Below are 23,975 nucleotides of genomic sequence, written 5' to 3' on the forward strand. Positions count from 1 at the left end.
TGTCATGGAGAGATTACGTATGCTTATATATTGATATCTTGTCATCTCAGGAAACTCCTGATAGGGTTCTGATAAAAGGCCAACATTTTGACTTGCAATGAGTTTCAGTGTCAGCTCTCTCCTGAAGCACTGGATCTATAAAATGGGCCTATAAAATTCCTTACAGACTGAACAGCAAAAATGGCAAATACAGCGGTTGCTAGAGGAATGAGTGGCTTTTTGGCAGAAAGGCATCCTGCCATACATTTGATCCATACTCATTAGTGAGCATTGCCAGAGTCAGAAATAACTATTATCAATGGGAATCAGGATAATTTAGCTCCAAACAATGAGAAGGCATACGCATTTTATCACTGGAAGTAATGGTGGCATTGGCAGAGCCACACTCAACTTTGGAACTGACTGCAGAACTAACCCAGTGCAGTATGCTCTCATGTCCGTCTATTTGAAGACTCTCAAAATATTCAGATAAAAAAATAACACAATCTTCTAATGAGACAAAAGAAAGACAAACTTGATGTGAAAAATACACCATTATTGGACGTATTTTTGCACAGTACTGGGCGCACGCTGAGCAGCAGTTGATGCTACTAAGCATTAAGAGATCTTATTACCATCCAGGTAGCACCTAACAGAACCAGGCCTTTTATGAGGAAACAGTAACTATAGAAAGGGCATTTTTCATCAGTACCTCTCAAAAAAATACATGAAAGAGCCTGGTATCATTATACTCATTTAATGAATAAGTAAATTGAAGCAAAAAGATATGAAGTGCCTTCATCAAAACCTGGCAAGCTACTATTAGACTTGAAAATAGAATTCAGTTCTCTTAAATCCTCATCTAATCTGTACACGATCTTCCCAGGAGAAGAGGGAGACAGTTCATGGACAGTATTAACGAACTATTTTTTCAGAGATGCAGTCAACAACAGGAACAGATACTCAAAGCCCATGGAAAAAAACCCAATATTTTTTTTCTTCTTACAGCCAATAGGGTCACCAGATTAATAAGCAGCCTGCAGTGCTAAGATCACATTTCTTAACCTGGTTTCAGATGGCACCCCACACAAATAAACCCCCTCTGCTCTTTCTGAGTGGGCCTCCCTTCAGGCAGAAGAAACACATATGCAGGAAAGTTATAGGATCAAGATACAATAGCATACTGAATTATTAATTAAAAAAAAAATTAAAATTGCAACATCCCTTTAAGTATAAACTATTTCCTACTCAGAGTCTTGACAGTATTCTCATTAAATGCTAATAGATGGTTCTGTAATAAACAGAATAAAAATGAATCACATTTATATACCTTGGAATGTCATGACTAATAGCGTCTTGCAGCTTTGGAGTGCAGAGAACTTTTTTATGATGCACTGACTTCTCTTTCTTTTTGATATTGAACCACACTTTATAATATTTACTTTGGGATTTTATTTCTTCTGTGCCAAAATATGTGATTGTTCTATAAATTTCAAATGTTAATTGTATGATTGGCCTTTCTGAGGATAGAAGAAAGTCTCTTTAGATTCACCTTTGTTTTATACATGCAGAGCAATCACTCCCTTGTGTGCCATAACAATAACTTACGTGAGATATTTTATCTTCTGAGCCGAAAGTAACATGCCACTCCCCTCATTGGAAATGTAAATATTTGGGGTATACTATGGCATTTATGGAGTATATCTCAATTCTTAATATGTCAATATCTCAATTCTGCCATAACAAAACAAAGAAGTCAACAACTGCTTATCACTGCTATTCATTCATATGATTTCAAGCTCATCATAGCCATTTTGCTAGGGAAACCACATGATGTCTGCATATTTGTGGCATTCATGCTGGAAATAGTACCAGGCAAATTAAAAGGGTTTACATGAGTTTTATGTTTGGAAGTACCGAGTGGGGGGAAAAAAAAAAAAAAAAAAAAAAAAAAAACACCACACACACACAAGATGAGAACCATGCTATTTACTTAGGTACAGAAAGATTTGTGTAGAGATCCATTTTTAGCAATAAGGTGACTTAGTAACATCAGTTGTGTAGAAAAGCAGACAAGCATACCAAATAAGCTCTGCAGTTCGGTGGCAATGCTGGTTTTAATCTAGCAATTATTAATTATCCAATTTAATTATTCGTAGATGCCTAGCATTCAGGACTACAGCACAAATACGAACAAGATATGATTTCTTCTTTCTTTACATCTGCAGAATCTAATTCTCTGTACTGCCAGTTTTTCACAATGATGACACAAGTGTTATTCCTGCTAGTTATGACAATATCAGGATCAGACTGCTTCTTCTTATTTATTTGATTTGCCTGTCTAGATTTTAAAACTAGTACAGACACAAGTTTAATAGCAACTACGTCAACCTAGTTACATGAGTGCAAATTCCTACAGTATAAGCACGCAGACAAATTACAGTGATGTAAAGCAGGGTATGCATTTAGACATACAACAGAGGGCTTGCAATAGTGTGGCTTGAATTGGCTGTGTGCATGTCAACAGAAGAAAGCAGGTTTTATTTAATTTAGTCAAACATTTCAAGCAGACTTGCTCAGGTACACAAAATAAGCTGTTTGGAAACTCCCTGAAATTGCCATACAGACAAATTACAATAAGACAACAAGCTACTGTGTATCAGCTGATCCCTAGCAATGGTCTCTGTGAGTTTTCTTAGCCCATAGCAAATAGGGAGATAATCAACACTTACCCATCTTCCAGTGAAATCTAAACTAACTCAAATATTTCACATCTGTCTTGGGCAGATGCAGAGTCACTGTGGATCAGCTGATATGCAGTATCTTGTCAAGCCACTGCACTTCATGAGGAATGTGAGAATACAAGAAAATTGTCCCAACTTCTGTTCAAGGAAAATAAATAAATGACCAAACTAAAATGGGATAACTCCACTTTGTTCTGGTCATGGTGTTATCATGGATCTATATCCGTCTAAACTAAATCGGTACTGGTGCCAATTTTCTTTATCTGGATGGAAATCTTCAGATCTATCCACAAAATGTAGCATTAGCTTAACTAAATGTGCATTTAAAATAACTGAATGTAAGTCAATTCAAACCATAATGTTGAATGTAGGTTTATTTTAATTTAGCTTAACTTGATTAGAAATCGGTTTAAATTAAACTAATATATTCTTAAGTTAGAATGCTGGATCAGAATACTACAACTATGCAGGCTTTTTCACTAGTAAATCTATAGTGCTAAAAATATTTTCTAACCTTCTCATTCGATGGGCCAAAATTAGTAGTGGTAGAAGGGAGTAGAACATCCAATTAAGACTTTCGTTTGTTCCAAGAAGCTTTCAATTGTGGTAGTTCTTCCACATCTTCAAATGACTCAAAGGTGGAAATATTTGCATTTGTAAGGTTATTATAAGCATCTGAATTACTCCTTTTTGAAATATAATCTTACTGAGGAAATTCTGTCAGGTAACCCAGAAAGAGTAAATTATTGTGCTTGGATGACATGAAATATTTCTAGAGCTTTAGCAATCCAAATTAAAAATGTAAAATCTTTTGCTACTCAGACTTTAGGACTATAGCTAATTAGACTGAATCATAATAATCCCTTAAAACCAATACATATTAAAGAAGCATATTTAAATGCTGGAATAAAAAAAACAACATAAAGAAAGAGTAACTAAATTAGTAAATTCCTTATGATTTTCAAATCAATACCAAAGGGTTTACTGTCATCATCCTTTAATATCAAACTGTATAAAAGAGAATTTCTGTATGTGTTTTGGAACAGGAACATCTCAAAAAAGATTTACCTGGTATATGGCTTTGGCTTGGAAGTGCCAAACTACAGAAAAAAATATCTCTGCCCAAAATATCTATCTGATTTCTAAATAAAAGAACTAATAGTCTAAATTTCTTCCTTTACAGGAATCCCAGTGGTGTGGGAATCACTCCCACAAAAAACAACAGAGCAAAACATCTCAGCATACATAGGAATAAACAAGGTCCCAACTGAGGAAACTGTTTTCTGCCAAAACTACTTGAGATCAGAGCACTTGGGGTTGACATGGGAGATGGCTTATTCAGAGAAGTTTGCAAGAATGAGGCCAAAAATCTAAAAGAAAAGATTAGTGGAAATTCCTCAAACTGCATGAAAAACCCTCTTCTATATTTTTTCAACTTTCCATTTTAGTTTTTCCTTCTATTAAATTTTGATATCTCATCATAAGATACTGAGAAAGCCAAGCTGTTTTATTATTACTTTTCATTAGTAAAGAGATACTAGTAACTAAAAAATACATATTTAAATAAATAATTTCACCTCTACTACTAATACTCAGTGACAACTTAAGAGATGGCCAAAATGTTTCTGAAGGGCTGACAGATTTTAGGGGGAGGTGTTCTCCAATAGCCAACTCACGAATTCCTCTTCTTTCCCAGAAGCAAACTCTCAGAAATCCCTCAGTTTTATTAAAATGTTTCTCAGCATGTCCTTGTCAATATAGATGGTACAAACTGGTGGTTTGGAGAAAGACCTTCTGAGGAGTTGTGATTCAAGTGCTGTCACAGGCTTTAAAATAAAGCAACATTGTCAGTGCTATGTTAAAGGCTGATCCTCCAGCACTTCCATTTTTGCAGTACTGAAACTATTGCTGATGCATGGTGCTCACTGTCTTCTGCTAGTTATTCTCAGCAATTCATACTCACCTCAGAAAATTAGCAGAGAAAATTGAGAAGTGTCCTACTGTACTTAAATATGCACAGTATATCTACATTTTGAAACCATTTGCTTAATAAAATTGAGTTTATTGCAAAAAACAAAATCTGATTTACCACAGAGCTAGTATGCTTTCCCTATTTTCACTGCATTAAGTGAAATGCAAAAGGCTGACATGTACCCCAGCAGGAAATAGAGCTCAGATATTTCATGGCTTTATAGAGTTTAAAATCAAAGGAGACCATCAGATCATCCCATCCACTTCAGGTACCTCATAATCCACTGTGTTTCATCCAGGCACCACTGGCTCACTCTGGCTCATGTTTGATGAATGCCTATCTACCAAAGTAGTGAATCAGCCATTCCCCTGGGGGTTTTGTTTCAGTCATTACTGCTTAAACTGTGGTCTCCACAGCCCTTGCTGTAGCTGGAAAAAAAATAGGCAAAGGAGATGGCAGAGTTTTGGGTAACACTTTCTGTCAGGGCCCTTCACACGTGCTGTAACTCCCCGTGTTTGCTGTGAGGACAAGGCTGACATAAGGGTGCTCAGCTCTTTCACAGTGCTCGAGGACTGACAGCAGGAATGGCAAGTATGTCATGCTATAATGACAAAATCTGAAAGGAAAACTACTCTCTCTCGGGTTCACATTGGTGCAGAAGCCATTTCGAGTGGCTACCCAGAGAGCAGTCTCTCCTGAAAGACAGATGTGAGAGGTCCCAGGATTATCAGTCCACAAATGATTGGAGGACTGAGGTAGCCCTAGCATCTGACTTGCAGACATACCTACAAAATAACTTCTTTACAGAAATGAGAGGGTTCCTCCACTTTGTGCCTATGTACATCTTCGGAAGTAGGACATTTGCGAACCAGGTGGTCTGTATTGTAGTTCCAGAGCAACTGGGACTGACAGTTGGCTTTAGGTAAGGGCAGATCATGCTTCACTGTCTCCTCTTCTTCCGTCATTTCTGGCCCTGAACTCTGGGAGTGCACTTCCTTAAATTTGAATTTTCCTACATCCCCGACACAACTAAGGAGCCTGGCTTAGGGTATATATTAATGTACTTGAAGTCCTTTGAAGACAGCTGCAACCCTTTCTCAGTCTGTGTACCAACAGATGTAAACATGAGTAGCATAATAACACAAGTAGGCCCATCCAGAGGAGTAAGCTCATCAATTGTAGGTCAACATGGATCGATACAATCACAGCTGTCAAAACCAAAGTCACTCAAAGGATTTCTGAAGAAGTTAGAAGGAATTTAATGAAGAAATGTAGCCACCCCATCTTTATGTTGCTGAATTAGAACATGAGGAGACACAACAGGGACATAGTTGTCAAGTCTGAAAGAAGGTATTCTCCCACAGGGCCCAAGGAATGGAGGAGCACTGGTGATGAAATAAAAAGAGAAGGGGAAACATAGATGTCTGCATAAAGAGCCCCATGCAATTCCTTGAACCAAGTGCAGTGGAGTCATGCTATGCCACAGAGGAAAAAGTTATATTGAAAACCACTATTAAGTGTTCCAGTAGAGAGACAGAATAAAAACAATAAAGAAAAACAATCTGTTTCCCTATTGTTTCACTTTCTAGTTCTCATCTGCTATACTGTATTGACTGAACTGCGTGCAAGCACAACAAGGGAACCTCTTTTCCTTTTTTCCTGCAGTCAGTCATTTCTGTCTTCATCTTGAGGTGCTGCTGAATTCTAAAACCCAAGAAAGAATTTAGTTAGTGAGTTAGAAGGATTGTAATGGAAAGAAGGAGAAAGAGAAGGCAAGAAGCAGGTGAATGTCAAACCAAACAAGCAAAGAATCTACAGCATGAAATATCAAAGCAGCAAAAGCAATGGCTGAATACCTGAGGCTGATGTGATTTACTTTCATGCCTTAGGACAGTCAGTTCCACATAATCTACTGTCAAAGTCAATTATAAATATTACAGTATCTGCTACTGGAACTGATCCAATCCATTCATAAGAAAACATCAAATGCTGCCTGTAAGGTGCATAAGCACTTAACGACAAGGATTTCTAGCAAGATACAATCAAAATGAACAAGTTGTACAAAAGAGCGAACCCAAGCTTACCAAAGCTTACGCCTTCTCTATGTTTAATACGCACACTTGATTTCTCAAGAGACTCTTTTAAAGCAACTTTTAAAAACATAATAATGCCAGGAAACAAATGGCCAAAGATTTTTTTTAAACATTGGCCCTTAAAATCACTTTTTAAATTCATATTAGCATACTAAAATAAGCATAATTATTAGATTTAGATTATTGGATTAAAACACACAGAACCTTCTGCTGAAATCAGTAACACCTATCTCTCACCACTGATGACTTTACCACTACTGAGAGGATGATTCACTCTTCAGTGTGATGAAGTACTGCTATTTGAAGAAGGAAAACATGCTGATAGGCGTAGAAAAGCCTTTGAAGAGCCTGCAGTCAGAATACGGTCTCTTTTTGTTGAGGACATACAGGCAGAACTGTTCAAATAGAGCTGGAATCACTCCCTGGATTCTTCTCCTGTTCTAAGGCAGATGGGTGAGTAATGTTTTTTACTGTATCTCATTGGCTAGGAAGCACCAGACCATTCAGACAAAAGAGGACTTTGGCCACATTTATTTCTGTCTTTGTCCCTTCTTGACTTGCAGGATACTTCAACACAAAGCCTCTAACTCTTTGGAAATTCCACTTAGCATAGAGCAGAGCAGCATGTGCCCTCAGAAACATGCTATGGTGAGCACTTCAAGCCTATCCCTTTCACTTTAAAGTGGCTTCTCAAAGAGAAACATACGAGGGTCTAACTCATGCCTACCAGATAGTAGGGTGTCTAAAGGATTAATGAAAAAAACAGAATTAAGATTAAGGTCAATATAATCCCATGAGCCAAGCCTACTCAATGGAATCAGTCCAAACCTCACCACACTAAGTACTGGTTGACTTTCTTTGACCTTCTCTTCTTCTCACATCAACACACAACAATACGTATAGTACCTATTTTAACCCTAAATTCTATTGCTTATACTCTTCTTCCTAGGAAAATGAGAGGAGGGCTGCACAGTCAGGCAGTCATTACCCTGCCATGTGACCAGGGGCAGAAGGCTATACCAAGTGGTGGATTAGATTTTCACTTCTAACTTCCAGTTCTTTACCTGGACAATTATGACCCACTGATGCAAATGCAACTCATGGGAGCAAGCCGATTTACTTGATGAACTCTTTTAGTGGATAAACTGCTATGGCACAATCAGGTTCAGGAAAAACAGAGCCTCAAAGAGCAGAAAGAATCCTCAAAGGTAATATTTCAAATTATTGTAGATGTCCATTTCAGAGGAAACCTGTGCTTCTACTGTTCCCTCAGAACTAAGTGCAAGATTTGTTTCCTGGCCTGTTCATTTGACACATCTTGTGAGCATTAACAACTTTTCCTTCCATTTCTCACTTTCTTATAGCAAGGGTTCCATTTAAAATCATGGATAGCATAGAGACTAGTTTTAGTCCACATTTTTAGCATAGTAAAAATCTTTCTACACTGTATAATTTCATCTAGTACAATAAATCATTATAAAGTTAGCTGAAGTTCAAGATAACATATCTTAAGAAACTTCAAAGAAAAATATAATGGTATCTACCTAATTATACATCAAAGAGTACTTTAGGAATAAATTCTGTTATCTGCAATGTTAGATTTTTTTTTTTTTTTACTGCTTTATTTTGGTAATAACATAAGAACAGTGTTGCTTGAATTAACTACTGATTTCTTCTTAACTGTGCTCAGATATTAGGGGTGTCCAAATGCCCTTTTACAAGTCTATTCTATTGCTGTCATTACAGATTCTTATTCCATATTTTCCATAAAAATATTCAATTGTTAACACAGAAGTACTTCCATCATGGTCCTCTTTAATACCTTCAGTCTTGCCACAGTTCAGCATAATATTTTATAAAGATTCTTTTTGACTTAAAGGGCATAAAATTCCAATAATACCAGTAATGTATATTGCCATTTATATTTCAGTTTTCAGTTATTTTCACATTTCTATTATTACTCTCTCTACAAAAATGTTTATATGGGGGTAGTCTCATTTTACGCACAAGAATGCAGCTAATTCTGATATCCATCTGGTATGCTCTCTGGAGACTTTTTCCATTATACTTGTCACAGCATATTTAGAGGTAAACTTACTCTGTGAATTTGAAGATACATCAGCACTTTCTCATGCACATTGATGAAAATTCTAAAAATCTCCTATACTATGTTGAAAATTTGCCCTAACTCATAGGTATGATTTTTCAAGGTATTTTGAATCTGCATGTGATTTTGCATCTAACCGACTTAAGTTTGCCACAACCATAATTTCCTCTCATTTTCTTTTGCTGTTCATTAACATGTCAATATTCCTGATGTGTTAAAGATAACATTTTTAAAAGAGCAGTGGGTCAGATGTTCAGCATTCATCAGTTGTTTCATTGTCCCTAAAATCAATGGCACAGTGCTGCTTCTCCAGCTGATCAGGATCCAGCCTATAACACTGGGAAGATACAATGAGAAACCCAGAGGAGCAACTAAGTTCATGTTTTCTTTTTTAAATTTTGTATTTTTTTTTCTTTTTAAATTCACTTATTTGGGGATCCTTGAGAAAGGATGTCTCTCAGATTTCTGGAAGAACAGAGAATGATAGGTTGCTATTTGGGATGGAAGAGTGTGCTGTGCCCAACAGTCCTTAAAAAAAAAAAAAAAAAAAAAGGAAGAAGAAGAAGAAGAAGAAGAAGAAACAAAGGAGTGGGATCTCAAAAGCTGGAATCACTACTAGAACAAAAGGAGGACACAATAAAAGACTATTCAGAGACAACAGCCTCCCTTGCTACTCAGTTTTGATAAACCCCAGAGCAGGCTCATCCTGTGCCCTAAATGAAGCAGGGGCCCTTTGGAAAAAAAAAAGGCAAAGCTTTGGTGACAGTGGTCCAATTAAAACTAATGGAAATCATATACCGAATGAGAAGTCATTAAGAAGAACTAAAACCTGTAGACTCCTTACACATTTTACGCCATTATAATTTATTTCTTTCAAATAAACGTCATATTCAAATATAGATAGGATTCCAAATGATTCTTAATCTTTTGAGGAACATCCAAGAAGACTATAAAATAGTCTTCTTAAAAAATATGGTAAAAATTCTTTCTCTTTTCAATGATATTATTTCTCGGAGCACAACTGTCATAGGAGACTACTTTGAAATCTTCTCAAAGTAAAATCCACCTCTGAAATAACAAAATTTAATACAGTTATGCCATTAAAAGGTGGAATAATAACATAGCAATAACTTTTTGAACTTCTCTGGCAATTTCTTTCTAAAGGCCTTGGAAAGCTGTACAAATATTTATGAAGACAAGCACCACAATTATTAAATTTCTTCAGTTTCATTTCACAGATGAATAAATTAAACACAAAAGTCAACTAATTTGCTCAGGGTCACTCAGATACATCATGGAAGCAAGAAGTGGGATGCAGAACAATTGCGCTTGACCACTTATAAAAATGTAACTGAAAACTCCTCTCAAGTCACATGCCTACTTCCTGGATTGCCTTCCATTCACAGAAGTACTATCTATCCAGAAAATAAATCACCTTGTACCTTAAATTGACCTCCCCCCCCCCCAAAAAAAAAAAAAAAAAAAAAAAAAAAAAAGTTACAAATCTGCCAATATGCTATCTCAATAATAGAATAGGTACACATACAGTATAGAACAAATGCAAAGTTCCTTACCTGCTTTTATTACTCCAAACAAATGAGATTGGGCTGTGTGGAAATTAAATATTAGAAGAAACACAAAAGAGAATCACCTGGATACAAAGAATTACTAGTACAAAAATACGACTGATGACGAAGTGAGAAGAAGAAGACACATCCTTACATGCACTCATATTTTCAGTGCAGGAGAGATACATCCTACAACATTTATATACCAAGGTGAGAAATAATCAGATTCTGTTCCACATCTGTTTCCTCCAGCAAATAGGGCAATGTAAACTCAGGACAATATTGCAATGCATTCAGCAACATCCTAGACTGACTCCTCCAGAGGGGAAGCGTATTCACTGGCATTACCCAGCAATATTGCAATAGAGACACGGGAGAAATCAAACACTAATGGAAAGTGAAATTTTGCCTTGACAAGGCATTAGTCACTACGTTTTTCTTCAAAGTATGTGATAAGGGAAGAGACATGCCCAACGCTGGCTAATATCCTGTTTGTTCCCGTAATACAGAATATAACTATCAGAAGGTTTTTATCCAATATGAATTTGACTCCTAAATCTAACATGGCACTTCCAAGAGGCCAATGTATGGCTGAGAAAGTACTGCTTGCTCAGATAACATTTTTGTGGAAGTAGCTGTAAATTTACAGTTCTAGTATTTCCAAAACTTAATGTATTTTTAAGTAATAAGAACAATACTAGCTTCACATGATTGTATCACTTCCCCCAAATGCAAAACCAAAACATAGTGGGAAAGATAAGAGAAGCTTGGGACAAGCTAAACATTGAATATCCCAGGACAATTTAGATCCTAAAATATTACCGCATTATACCCGCCATCAACAATGAACACACAGTTCTTACTAGCTCTATATATCAAGCATCCAGGTGGCTATTTTGCATTGCAATAGCACTAGATAACATCAAATTGATTCATAGGAAACTGTTTGATTTTTTTTATAGTAAAGTTCTGACAAAACTCATTCACCAAAGCCAAAAGGGTCTGTATTTTTAGAACATATATCAAATTTTCATTTGCGCTTGTCTAGGGCTGGTAACCTTTTGTTTAAGCAACAAATTTACAAGATTATGGGTATGATTACTGTGGACAGGAAGTGTTTTTCAGCAGTTCTGTCCAAAAATACAAATTTTATTAGATGCAGGTAGAGTATCATGCTTTGTCCTTTCAAAACTGGGCCAAATAGAGCAATTACTGGGGCTCATATGGAGTAGTAATATACTCACATAAATTCCTTCTTTTTTATTCCCCCTACATTAACCTAATTAAAGAGACAGATTCAAAAATACATTGTAGCTGGAGCTGTATGTTCTGGAGATCCAGAAGCAACATTTTGAAAGCCAGGTAATAACGAATTGGGAAACAGAGTTATAAAGATTATAGAGGTAAAAATAATTGCAAATGGACTGCTTTCTTTAAGGCTGCATCTGGAGCTATGTAAAATTTTTTTATTTGCCTGTTTAAGAAGACGAAAATTTTTACCTTAAAACACAAACACCTATTCAAGATGGATTTTTAAAAGTCCAATAAATGAAAGTTTTCTTTAATGTCTTTTTAAAGCTGTACAGATTCTCAGGCATCCTGTATTTGTTCAATTCTCTTCTTTACTCCTCAGCAGAATACTGTCAAGGCCAATTGCATCAAGGCACTTCCTATTATGCCAAAAAATGATCATATACATTCAGAAAGCATTCATAAATTTTATAACCTTGATTTATACAAAGCAAGGGTAATTTTCTGCACTATTTGCACACATAATTTCAGTTTATTTTAAAAAATCCCAAAGCCTTCCATCTTGGGACATTGAAAGAATATCTCACTGTCTTCCTTTCTATTAGCAGTCTATAATACTGAAACAAGAATATTCTACATCCTAGAATGGTCACAGTACAAATGAAAAATAATTTGCATAATCTGGGACTCAAAAACCACAACTAATCTACTAGAGAAGAATCAAATGAGAAAATGGGAAGTAGGAGACAACTTCTGTATCAAACAAGAAACTAAACAAGCAATCTTTAAAAACGTGAACGAACCAGGTGTTTTACTTAAGATCTCATGGAAATTGATTTACTTTTTGTTACTCTACAGAAAGCATGATAGTGAGCAAGTTACAAGATCATTAATTTAGTGACTTAATATTTAAATGTTAGAATTCTGAGAGAAAGAGATGCAGGCAAGTGCAAGCACCCCTGAACAGTCAGTATCCTGCCAATGAAGACAATACTCCCTTTACTATAGCTGGTAAACCTATAGAGCTAATAACTAAACCAGTGTACATCCCTGACCTGCCAGCCCTCCATATCCCAGATTAGTGCCCTCAGTAGCAACATATGAGAGGAGAGGTGAGTCTCTCTCTCTGTCTACACCTGGAAAATCCAACAAACATTTCATGAAAATCAGTATATTTATGCAGAAAGTCTTAGTATTACTTTTTTTTTTTTTTTTTTCAGAAGAATCATAGAATAGTAAGGTTGGAAGGTACCTCTGGAGATCATTTAGTCCAACCCTCAACATAGCCCATAGGGGGATCAAGCCCGCGACCTTGACATTAACACCACCACACTGTAACCAACTGAGCTAAAACTGCCCCCAACTGTTTCAATGGGAAACTTATGACCTAAATTTTTGAGCATCCTTATGGCAATGAATATATTTTTGATACCATTTTTCATTAGTTTCTATCCGCATAGAGTTTATAATAGTTTTATTAATACAATAGTCCTCCAAGATAGACAAATGGGCAGACACCACAAGGAATATAGGGAATCTAAGTAATAAAACTGCCTATCACAGTGCACGAGAGAGGACTTAGGAGCCTACTAAGGCATCTAAGTTCAGGATCAATCAGTTATTCATACTACACATTATCCTCAGTCTATAAGACTTGGCTCCCTACACAGTAAGTGGAGAGTTAGGAGCAATAATTAATTAGTCTTCTATGATCCCAAAACACATTTCACACTTTTCCAAGTAGGCTGCATAGAGAAACAAGGTCTGGCAATCCTGGGTAAGACACATTGTGTATCTGTCATGGCTTTCTCATTGTTAGTGGGCCGCAAATCCTTTTTAGCACCTAATTGGAACAACTACATTTACAATGCTAATAAATGAGGCCATAGACTTGTTTTCTGGCTCTGAGGCCATGTGGCAAATGCACACTAGGTAGCATTTGACCCTGTGTCCTGCTGGGCCCCATGGAGTGCCCCTCTTACCAAAAGACATGATTATTTTTTGCTGTGTGTTCTTTTCTGTTCAGGTTGCCTGAAATAATATGAGAACTGTTCACAGAGCTTTTCCAGCTTTAGTTGTCCCCTGTCTGCAGAATTTTAAATCTAAAAATAGAACTTAAACATTCCTTCCATAATGATATGTCACACTGAAACAGCAGACAAAAAATGAGTATGTATTACCATATACTACTGCTGTGGCTGGTAGCTCTACTGTAATTAAAGATTGTTAATGGTTCTATTATAAGTGTCTAAATCACAGGTTTTATCATTATAGGTTTTAGCCTTGAAAGATAATGGCTTCATCTTATTTCATTTACTTGAGTGAGTAATCCTGACTTGTGAAAAGAGGCCTCTTAATGAGTCACATCAATACAGATTTAGGATTGGCCCCAAACTGAAAATAACATTTACAGTGTAAGTTTAAGTCTAAAGCCACATTTCTTTCTTTTTCTGCTCTACCTGTAAATAAAAAAGAGCTAGTTCTGAACCCAAATGAAAGCCTAGAGACTAGCCCTTACTTAGCACCAGCTTTGTTTTCAGAATGAAGTAGGAAATTTCTCAAGTGATTAGTCATTACTGTGGTGTGAAAGTGTTTATTATTTTGAAAAAAAAGTTTGAAAATTAGTTCAGATGTTTATCTTTGCTCGTTGTCAGTAGTCAGTGCTCATTTGAAAAAACCCAGAGGATCTTAAGATGCTGAGTATAAAACAGAAAGAATACATGTGTTTTTATTGTTAAATGCCAAACCCACTTCAAATCCAGTGATAGTGAGTCAGATGAAAAAGAAATGTTTGTTTCCCGATAATGCCTAACATGTGATTTATAGTTGACAAATATGAGGCTCTTGTAAAAGTTATGGATGCCTATTTGACAATCTGCGGTATAGTATTTTCCACAGAAGAAATTCACCATCAGTTTGGTGGATGCAAAGGAGGCCAAGCCAATGAAGAGTCCAGTGATTTACCTCACTTTAATCTACTTATATTTTTGTGCCGTGAAAATGAAGGGAACATTGTAGCACTTGGAAAATGAACGTATGAGTGCTCCAGATCTATGAAGGTACTGAAGAGCTGCATACATGCATATAGTATGATTCAAGGAAGGCATCATAACACTGAAGCATGAAACTTATTCAGTGTAGGTTACAGTGAGAGGAAGGAAAATCACTAATTATTTCAATGAGAATGTTGAGCTCACAGAACTACATCAGGGTTGTCAAGGCAAAATTTGATCCTGATGAGCTAAACTCTTGCTGTGATAAGCCAGTCCTCCAGCTCAGTTCTTTTAGCAATGCAGGAAGCTCTTTTTATCAACACATCAACTGCAGACGACAGAGAACCTTCAAGACAGAAACAAAACATTAAAAAAGCACAGTGAACCACGGGTAATATCCACAGCCACACAGGTCTAATATTATACTCAGCATTAGACTGTGACTGAAAACAACATGGGGGAAAGATCGACTCAGAGGAGAGGGGCAGTAGCAAGACAAGCAAAAGTGCTAGGCATGCTAACAGTAAAAATGAAGTTTAAGACAGCAGCCACTTAAAGACAGGCAAAGTTAGGCATGCCTTAGAGGAGCTTACTTGCCATTTCAATTAATATGATAACAAAGTGATAAAAAAAGGATCAGGAGGCCTCAGACTATGACTTACAGGAGTCAAGGAATCGTTTTTATTTTAATATGCACATACACACACATACATATATACTGAGGACCAAAAAAGCTATGGAAGAAGTTAGAGTTGTGTTAGCTAGAATAATTGCAAATGATTCCTGGGGCAAGAATTTTCTCCTATGTTTTCAGCTACAGAGAAACTGGCTGAACTACTCTCTGAGTAATTAGATACGAGAGAGCACTCAGTGGGGTGGATCCTTTGAAACAGCCTCTAATATTGAAAATCTCAAAGGTTAGCAGTTCTCTGCTTTGTGTCAAAGGGTGAAAACCAAGATGAATAGCCCTAAAATTAAATTAATACTTCATCAGGTTGCAAAAAGGGCAATGACGTTGCCCTGGGGGCAAAGAAAAGCTGAATAATAGGAATGATAACATGAGTTGGTAATAACTGCAGAGGAGGTAGAAATAAAACTCAGGGGGCTTCATACAACCCATAGGGTATCTGCCAATTTTATACCAGGAATTCTGAAAGACTTGGCACATGCATTCACAAGAAAATACGTTTAATAAAAGTCTCAAGTCATCATAAGAACAGATAACAGCAATTATTGAGCTTGTGTTTATGAAGCTTTAGTTACAGAAAAAGTGATCCAGACAGTCACTGCAGATTTATTTGGACCTCAGTGGGACACAGTGCTTTGGAATAAATGATGCTGGCAGACAGAAAGACAAAATACAAAGCAGATTCAAGGAAAGATAAGGCAAGACTAAACTTGATGGCATTCTTGTTTAAATAGAAGCGATTTTAAAAGAAAATCCTCACATCTCCTCTGTCTGGACTTCAGTAAAGCCCTGACACAGGGTGATGTGGGAAAATAATAAATAATGCTGGAGAAGAAAGAGGAAAGAGAAGAACTATAAGATGAGTACGGCTGAAGTAAAAACAGCAATATAGTGCTGAACAGCTGACAGTGTTAAAAGGGACAATTTGACACTTGAGGAAACTTACTGGTAGAGTTACTCAACAATCAGTTTGGAGGCCAGTTCTTTTTAAATTTTCATTAATGATCTTGTCATAAAAGTGAGGGGTATAAAATCATGAAGCAAAGAAACATTGTCAGTACCAAAATCAGCTTACTGCAGAGAAGAATTGGAACAATCTGAGGACAGAGAAAAGAGTGTGGACCATAGCACTATTCACTTGAAGACCTAGTTGCAAATCTTTAAGCAGTAGAAGTCACTAGCAGAAAATGACTGAAGGGCCTATCTCAGCTGTGAGGCACAGATTTACCAGGAAGCTAGAATCTTCTTCCTCTCTTGCACCAGCATATGAGTGCATACAGCATGCACTCTTTCACCGCATGGAACGGGATTTCAGCTGTTCAGCTGCCTGATTCCCAGTCAGATCAGGATGTGCTCAGGAACCGATCACAGAATGACTATGAGCAATGCAGCTGTCCACAGAATTAAGATGTATTATTTCAGGAATTAGGATGTATTATCTGAGGTATTTTCAGTGGACACACAGAAGCATGTGTGCCATTATAGAAGGCACCAGGGACAATTCCAGTCATTCCTTCAAAAAAAGACAGACTCAAAGAACAGGCGGAGAGAAGGTTCTAGGAAAAGCACAAGAGTTATGGTTCATGTAATAGCAGACCACTGAAGCTGAAGTTGCAGCTAATTTTTCTTGGGTTGAAATCTACACTGTTAGCTTATCTCTATCGGAGGTGAAGCTCAAGACCACATCATGACAGTCCTGAACTAGAAGCAAAAAGAGTTTTTTAAAAAAATGCTTCGCAATGGCACAGGTATTTTTACTGTCTTTTTGGCAAACTTTAGAGTTATATAGATCCAAGATTGCATAGGTAGAAGATAAATAACAACTCTGTTTGCATAGTTTGTCATTCATGCCATTGTAGAAGAGTGCATTATACACCCAATGAAAAAAAACAGCAACTAAACTGTACAGTGGTATATTTACCGTTTCTTGCAAGAAGCGCAATTATCCTTCACCACATCATAATGTGGCCCAGTAATGAAAGCTTCTCTCACCCTGAGCCAACACACAAACACATAATACCTTCCAAGACTTTTTACAGCCCCACGTTTTTAAATTTCCACAGTTAAGCAAAAATAAAAATGCAAGCTAAATAATAAAAAGATCATATTCTGACCATTAAGGTAAGAAATATACATTTGTATAACATCTTTTTAAAATGAGTAGCAGCAAAAATAGGCTTCACGGAAGGACAAAACATTAAAACCTGAGTTTTCATTCACTCCTCTAAATAAATTTGTTCATTGTTACATTTTTACTGGCTTACATCTTACCTACAAATTGCTGCAACAAATCAAAATAATGGTCTATTCAACCTGTTATCTTGTTTTCAACAGCAGCCACAAGCAGATAATTTACACAAGAGTTTAAACTTTGATAAAAAACTTTCTTTGATAAGAAACTGTTCAATATCACATTGATGCATGAAGTTCCTTCCTCACCTTTTCTGGATAGAGGTCAGATTACATCCCGAAAACTTGTGTCCTGGAACATAGCCACTCCTTGAATATTTTTAGTACAGAATACCATTACTGTGAATTGTGTACTGAAAGCCCATATAAAGTGGGAAGGCCCAAGTGGGAGCACAGGCTATATTTGTCTTGCCAAAACAACTGATCCAGTCTGGCTGCTTTTTTCTTATATTATTTCCAAGGAAGAAGGGAGCAACCAGCCATCTCAACAGTTCTGGGAACAACAGCCTGTACTCAGTCTCCTTTAGCAGCAGCCCAGTCACAGCTCTGGTCAGGTGATGGATAGGCCCTGTAGAAAAATGGCAGTGAGGGGACACTGTGAAAGAAAGCAGCTGGGACTGGGACACATCAATGATTCTGGAGGTGGCATCTGAGAATACTCAAGGATTTCTCTGATGGAAATGGATAGATATATGCAGCATAATGCATTAGTAATATTTCCATTGCACCAGGAAAGCATCAGAGCTAACAAACAAGCTTAATCCCATTGATTTGCACCTGTTCAGTAAATTCAGTGCCATAAAGATTAATTTAGTTTTGATGAGATGGTGGCATTCAGGATCCTGCATGGAGGATGTAGGATCGCAACCCTGGACTTCAGGAGAGCAGACTTTGGCCTCTTCAGAGACCTAGTTGGAGGAGCAATCCCATGGGTTAAGGCCCTAGAAGGAGGGGGTGGGGGGTCCAGGATAACTGGCTAATATTCAATCACTTCCTCCAAGCTCAAGAGCAGTGCATCCCAAGGAGAAAGAAGTCAAGCAAAGGGGGCAGAGGACCTGCACGGATGAGCAAGAAGCTCCTGGCAAAACTCAGACAGAAGAAGAAAGTACACAGAACGGGAAAAAGGGGACAGGCTACTTGGGAAAAAAAATATAAGAATGTTGTCAGAGTATGGAGGGATGCAATGAGGAAGGCTAAGGCCCATTTGGAATTAAATCTGGCAAGGGATGTCAAGGAAAACAAGAAGGGCTTCTTCAAATATATCAATAGCAAAAGGAAGACTAGGGAAAATGTGGGCCGGCTGATGAATGAGCTGGGGACCCTCGTGACGAAGGATGCAGAGAAGGCAGAGTTACTGAATGCCTTCCTTGCTTCAGTCTTACTGCTAAGGGCAGCCCTCAAGAATCCCAGAACCTGGAGACAAGAGAGAAAATCTAGAGAAAGGAAGACTCTCCTTTGGTTGAGGAGGATCGAATTAGAGATCATTTAGGCAAACTTTAACATTCACAAATCCATGGGCCCTGATGGGATACACCTACGAGTGCTGAGGGAGTTGGCAGATGTCATTGCTAGGCCACTCTCCATCACCTTTGAAAGGCCATGGTGAACTGGAGAGGTGCCTGAGAACTAGAAGAAAGCCAATGTCACTCCAGTCTTCAAAAAGGGCAAGGAGTAGGGCCCGGGAAACTACAGGACAGTCAGCCTCACCTCTGCCCCTGGAAAGCAGATGGAACAGCTCACTATGGATGTCATCTCCAAGCATATGGAGGAAAAGAAGGTGATCAGGAGTAGCCAGATTGGATTCACCAAGGGGAAATCATGCTTAACCAATATGATAGCCTTCTAGGATGGAATGACTGCCTGGGTAAATAAGCGGAGAGTAGCAGATGTTGTGTACCTTGACTTCAGCAAGTCTTTCAACACTGTCTCCCCTAACATCCTCATATGTAAGCTCAGGAAGTGCAGGCTAGATGAGTGGACATGAAACAGATTGGGAACTGGCTGAAAACCTGAAGCTCACAGGGTTGTCATCAGTGGTGCATAATCTAGTTGGAGGCCTATAGCTAGTGGAGTTCCCCAGGGGTACTGGGGCCAATCCTGTTCAACCTATTCATCAATGCCCTGGATGAAGGGACAGAGTGCCTGCTCAGCAAGTTTGCTGAGGACGCCAAGCTGGCAGGAGTGGCTGAGTCACCAGAGCGCTGTGCTGCCATTCAGAGGGACCTCAACAGGCTGGAGGGATATGCAGAGAAGACCTCATGAAGTTCAACAAACGCAGGTGCAGGGTCCTGCACCTTCAGAGGAATAAACCCATGCACCAGTACAGGCTGGGAGCTGACCCGCTGGAAAGCAGCTCTGCAGAGGAGGACCTGGGAGTCAACAAGCTGACCATGAGCCAGCATGCCAAAAAGGCCAGTGGTATCCTAGGGTGTTGCCAGCAGGTCAAGGGAGGTGACCCTGCCCCTCTACTCAGCCCTGGGGAGGCCTCAACTACTGCATCCAGTTCTGGGCTCCCCAGTACAAGAGAGACATGGAGCTACTGGAGAGAGGCCAGCATAGGGCTACAAAGATGATCAGAGGACTGGAGCATCTGCCCTATGGGGAATGGCTGTGAGAGCTGGGCCTGTTTAGCCTGAAGAAGAGAAGACTGAGGGGGGATCTTATCAATGTCTATAAGTACCTTAAGGGAGGATGTCAGGGGAATGGGGCCGAACTCTTTTCCGTGGTGCCATGTGACCAGACAAGAGGCAATGGCAAAAACTGAACCACAGGAAATTCCGCCTGAATATAAGGAAGAACTTTACTGTGCAAATGACAGAGCGCTGGAACAGTTTGCCCAGAGAGGTTGTAGAGTCTCCTTCTCTGGAGATATTCAAAACCTGCCTGCATGTGATCCTGTGCAATGTGCTCTAGATGACCCTGTTTGTCTAGATGACAGGCGGGTTTGTCTAGATGATCTCCAGAGGTCCCTTCCAACCTCAACCATTCTGTGATTCTGTAATTTACAGTGCTAGTGCATATCCTCTGGACAGTGCCTTATGCTGGCCATGTGATAATGGAAAAGCCATGGTATTCGACTCAAGTGCTTCCACAGGAAGGTACGTGGCCAATCATGTCAGTAAGACTGGGCATGGCCAGCATAAATAAATAAATAAGAGCAGGGGAAAAAAGGTCCATATATTAAGGTATCTATATTAAGATATCAATTTTGACATTTAGTCCACATAGATTCCATTTCCTGCTGTACAAGAGACTTCATCTTTGATCCAGAGCAAATCATCTAATGTTCTCTGTGTATCAATTCCCCTCTCTGGAACAAGGGCATGGTAATACTTTCCTACCTCTGAAGCCTCTTGTAAAGATAAATACATTCAGGATTATTAAACATTCAGATACTATGATATTGGGTGATTACTAAAGGTAGAGAGAAATGTCAGACCTTTTAATTAAGCCTATGAAGTTCAAATCTTGAGGCAATGAGGCCACATTTATGTGAAAAGGATTTTCTGTTATCAATCTTAAATTGGAAGGCTAAGATTTCATTGTGAACTCTTTGTTCTGGTATTCTGAGAGTTAAAACAGTGCACCTTTTTGACCTTCTCTAAACCATTAATTATTTATACACCTCTTCCATTTCTTATTCATCTGTGCTCTTAAACAAATATCCTGATCTATTTAATCTCTCCATGTATGGAAGTCTTTCCATGCTTCTAATCCTTCTCATTATTATTCACTGAATTTCCTCTTTCACCTAAGGCCTATGTGAAATAAAGTGACGAAAGAGAATTTACATTCAAAATGGAAGGTTACCACTGGTTTATATAAGATGTTTCTATTACTCTCGATTTATTTTGTATTTCAAAATACTCCTTTTTCTTACCTGTGTAGATGTCTTCTCTAGCTCTGACAGCAGGAGTATTTTTTAATCATTCACATTTACACCTTAGTTTTTAAGTCACCAAAAATACTAAGCCATCCTAACCGTAGCATGAATTACTGGATAGTACTTCAGGATCAGGATTCTGATAGAAATTTCTCTCCTTTATCAGGCTCATGTGGGTACCACTTCTCTGAACAACTCCAGCAGATGGTTTTGAATGGCTACCTTTTTTTTTCTGATCCATCCTTTTAGTAGGGTTTCTGAGTGCCTAATATACAGCGTCTTGTGCCACCCAATGGTGGACAGACTCTTTTTTTCTAAAACTAAATGAAGGTTTAAGGAATCTATTTAGAGAGATGGTTCAATCTCAACAAGCATTCAAACCTTGACACTCACATACCACCTTCTTGCAATATGTGCTCCCAATTTCAGTCTGCTTTTGAAGCTTCTGCATCTTTTATGCCAGTATTACCTGACTCAGTCAGTCAGAAGTTATAAATACAGTCAGCTACAGGGATGTAGACTTACCTGCCAGCCCACTGGTATGCACCCTTTCAAGAGCCGAAGTGCCAACTTTTAAGCTGGTTTCCAACTTACTCAGCTGCTGTTTGAAGAGAACAGGCTTCCTGCATTCTGTGCAGTGGTGTGCTCTCTATTTTGCTCACATTTCACTTCCTCTGCCTTTTCTCTGTCAGGCCAGCTGTTTCCTGAGCTTTTTTCCAAATCCTATTGATTGCCCCATTCTGTCCAGTTGTTCTGTGTTGGTTTCTTCAATTTCATTTCCATTATTTGAATAATTAGTATCCCGCTACATCTTGTACTGCTGCCTTTTGCCTTTACTTTGCACGAACCCAAACTAGATCATCTGGCACACGGTCCTGAGAGCCTTTATTTATCTATTGCACTGCCCTGCCTGCTTAGCTGAGCATTCCCTTATCTGCTCTCATGCACTCCCTTGTTGATCTGTCAGAATCTCTTCTTGTTTGTCTTTCTTTCTGTTTTGCCTTCATTTAACAGCTTCTTGATTGTTTTGATTGCCAACTCTGCTATGCCACTGTTTTGTGTTATCCTTGAGAAGGTACCCTTAGGCTCTAAGTCCTGTTGATGCTGATTTGGTTAAACACAGCTGCAGGGCAGTGTGGACTATTGTCTGAGCACAGTAATCTCAGGCTAGATATATATTTTGCAAAACATACCTGAGTTTCCCTAATCAGACCTCTTGCCTGTATTTCCTTCAGACAGGCACTTCCCAGAAATTTCTGGTGTTCTGCAACAGTGACTGTTACCAGAAGTGAAGTCTATTCTAACTTTGTGTCAGAACTGAGATGTGTAGAATTTCCTATTGCAAACAGTTTTTGAATTCATTGTCCAGTTCCACACAGCACTCTGTTAGATATTTATGCCTACCAAGAAGACAGGCTCTCCAACTCGTCTTAGCTACGTTTGTAAGTGTGCAGTATTAAGAGTGCACAGTATCTGGGAAGGTAGTTATTCATTCCAACCCTTTGGATCCCCCTATATACATCAGTCTTGCATACTTTTAATGGTGTTTCAAGGCTTGATCATTATTTCTTTTAAGTCTACAAGGGTCAACTCTCCTCACCTTTACCTCATCTGTGTTCAGGTTAATATTCTGTTCCCAGTACTTGCTTAGAAATTGTTGCTGCTTGATATTATGATCCTCCTTTGCTTGTTCCTTGATGTCTCCTTTGCCTACAAGAATGTCATCAGTAGTACTCCTAGGACTTTCCTAGCGGCTGATTCAATTGACGCTGGAACTCCTTTGAAGATGTACAAATAATTAAAGCCATTCAAGGTCAGCAGTGCCAGACAAATGGTATCAATAAAGGTTGTTGCATTGGCTTAGTAGGCCAATACTTGTATCCAACTTCATCCAAAATGAGGTTTTTTTTGTCTTAAGGCAGATCATATATCCTCAGTCTTTGGGTAGTGACTTCTTTTAAGTGTGACTTCATTGCAGGTTCTGGTATTACCTGAAGAGCTGCTTACTCCTTGTGGAGCTAGACTACCACTGTAGTCTACTGTAGGTAATTACTTTAGCCACTTGGTGGTTTGTTAGTAGGTTTACAAGTTCTTTCCTGACAGAATTTTTAAAATATTTGATTGTCTTAGAAACTATACATGGGAATATACTTCTAAGATTACTTTGCACTATAGGTGCCTTTTTCCTCAAAATACACATCAGCCTCCTATTTGATGCTGCTAAAATGTTCTCATTTCTCTCCTCTACCAAGAATTTCATTGCTGTTGTTCAACAGTGGGAGCTACATCTGCATTTGGACTACTACAAAGTCTAACCAATTACGTATCACATTTTGTGGGATTCTTATAGACCGTCTATACTTATTCCATTGATTTCAGAAGGTTTTACTGTTTTTAATCATGCTGCAGACACCCTTCTTAAGTCTAACCACTTATCAGTCTCACTTATCAGCCGGTATTATAACAAAGCTGGAAATTAATTGGCTACCAGTCTAATAACATAGCTG

At 38.3% G+C, this 23,975-nt stretch overlaps 1 protein-coding gene across 1 annotated transcript in view; it reads right to left on the bottom strand.

Moving 5' to 3' along the window:
* GADL1 (glutamate decarboxylase like 1) overlaps positions 1-23,975 on the bottom strand; it is a 240,086-nt gene that overhangs the window by 186,166 nt on the left and 29,945 nt on the right. The window lies entirely within an intron of this gene.

The sequence above is a fragment of the Rhea pennata genome, chromosome 2 (assembly GCF_028389875.1).
Source record: "Rhea pennata isolate bPtePen1 chromosome 2, bPtePen1.pri, whole genome shotgun sequence".
NCBI lineage: Eukaryota > Metazoa > Chordata > Aves > Rheiformes > Rheidae > Rhea > Rhea pennata.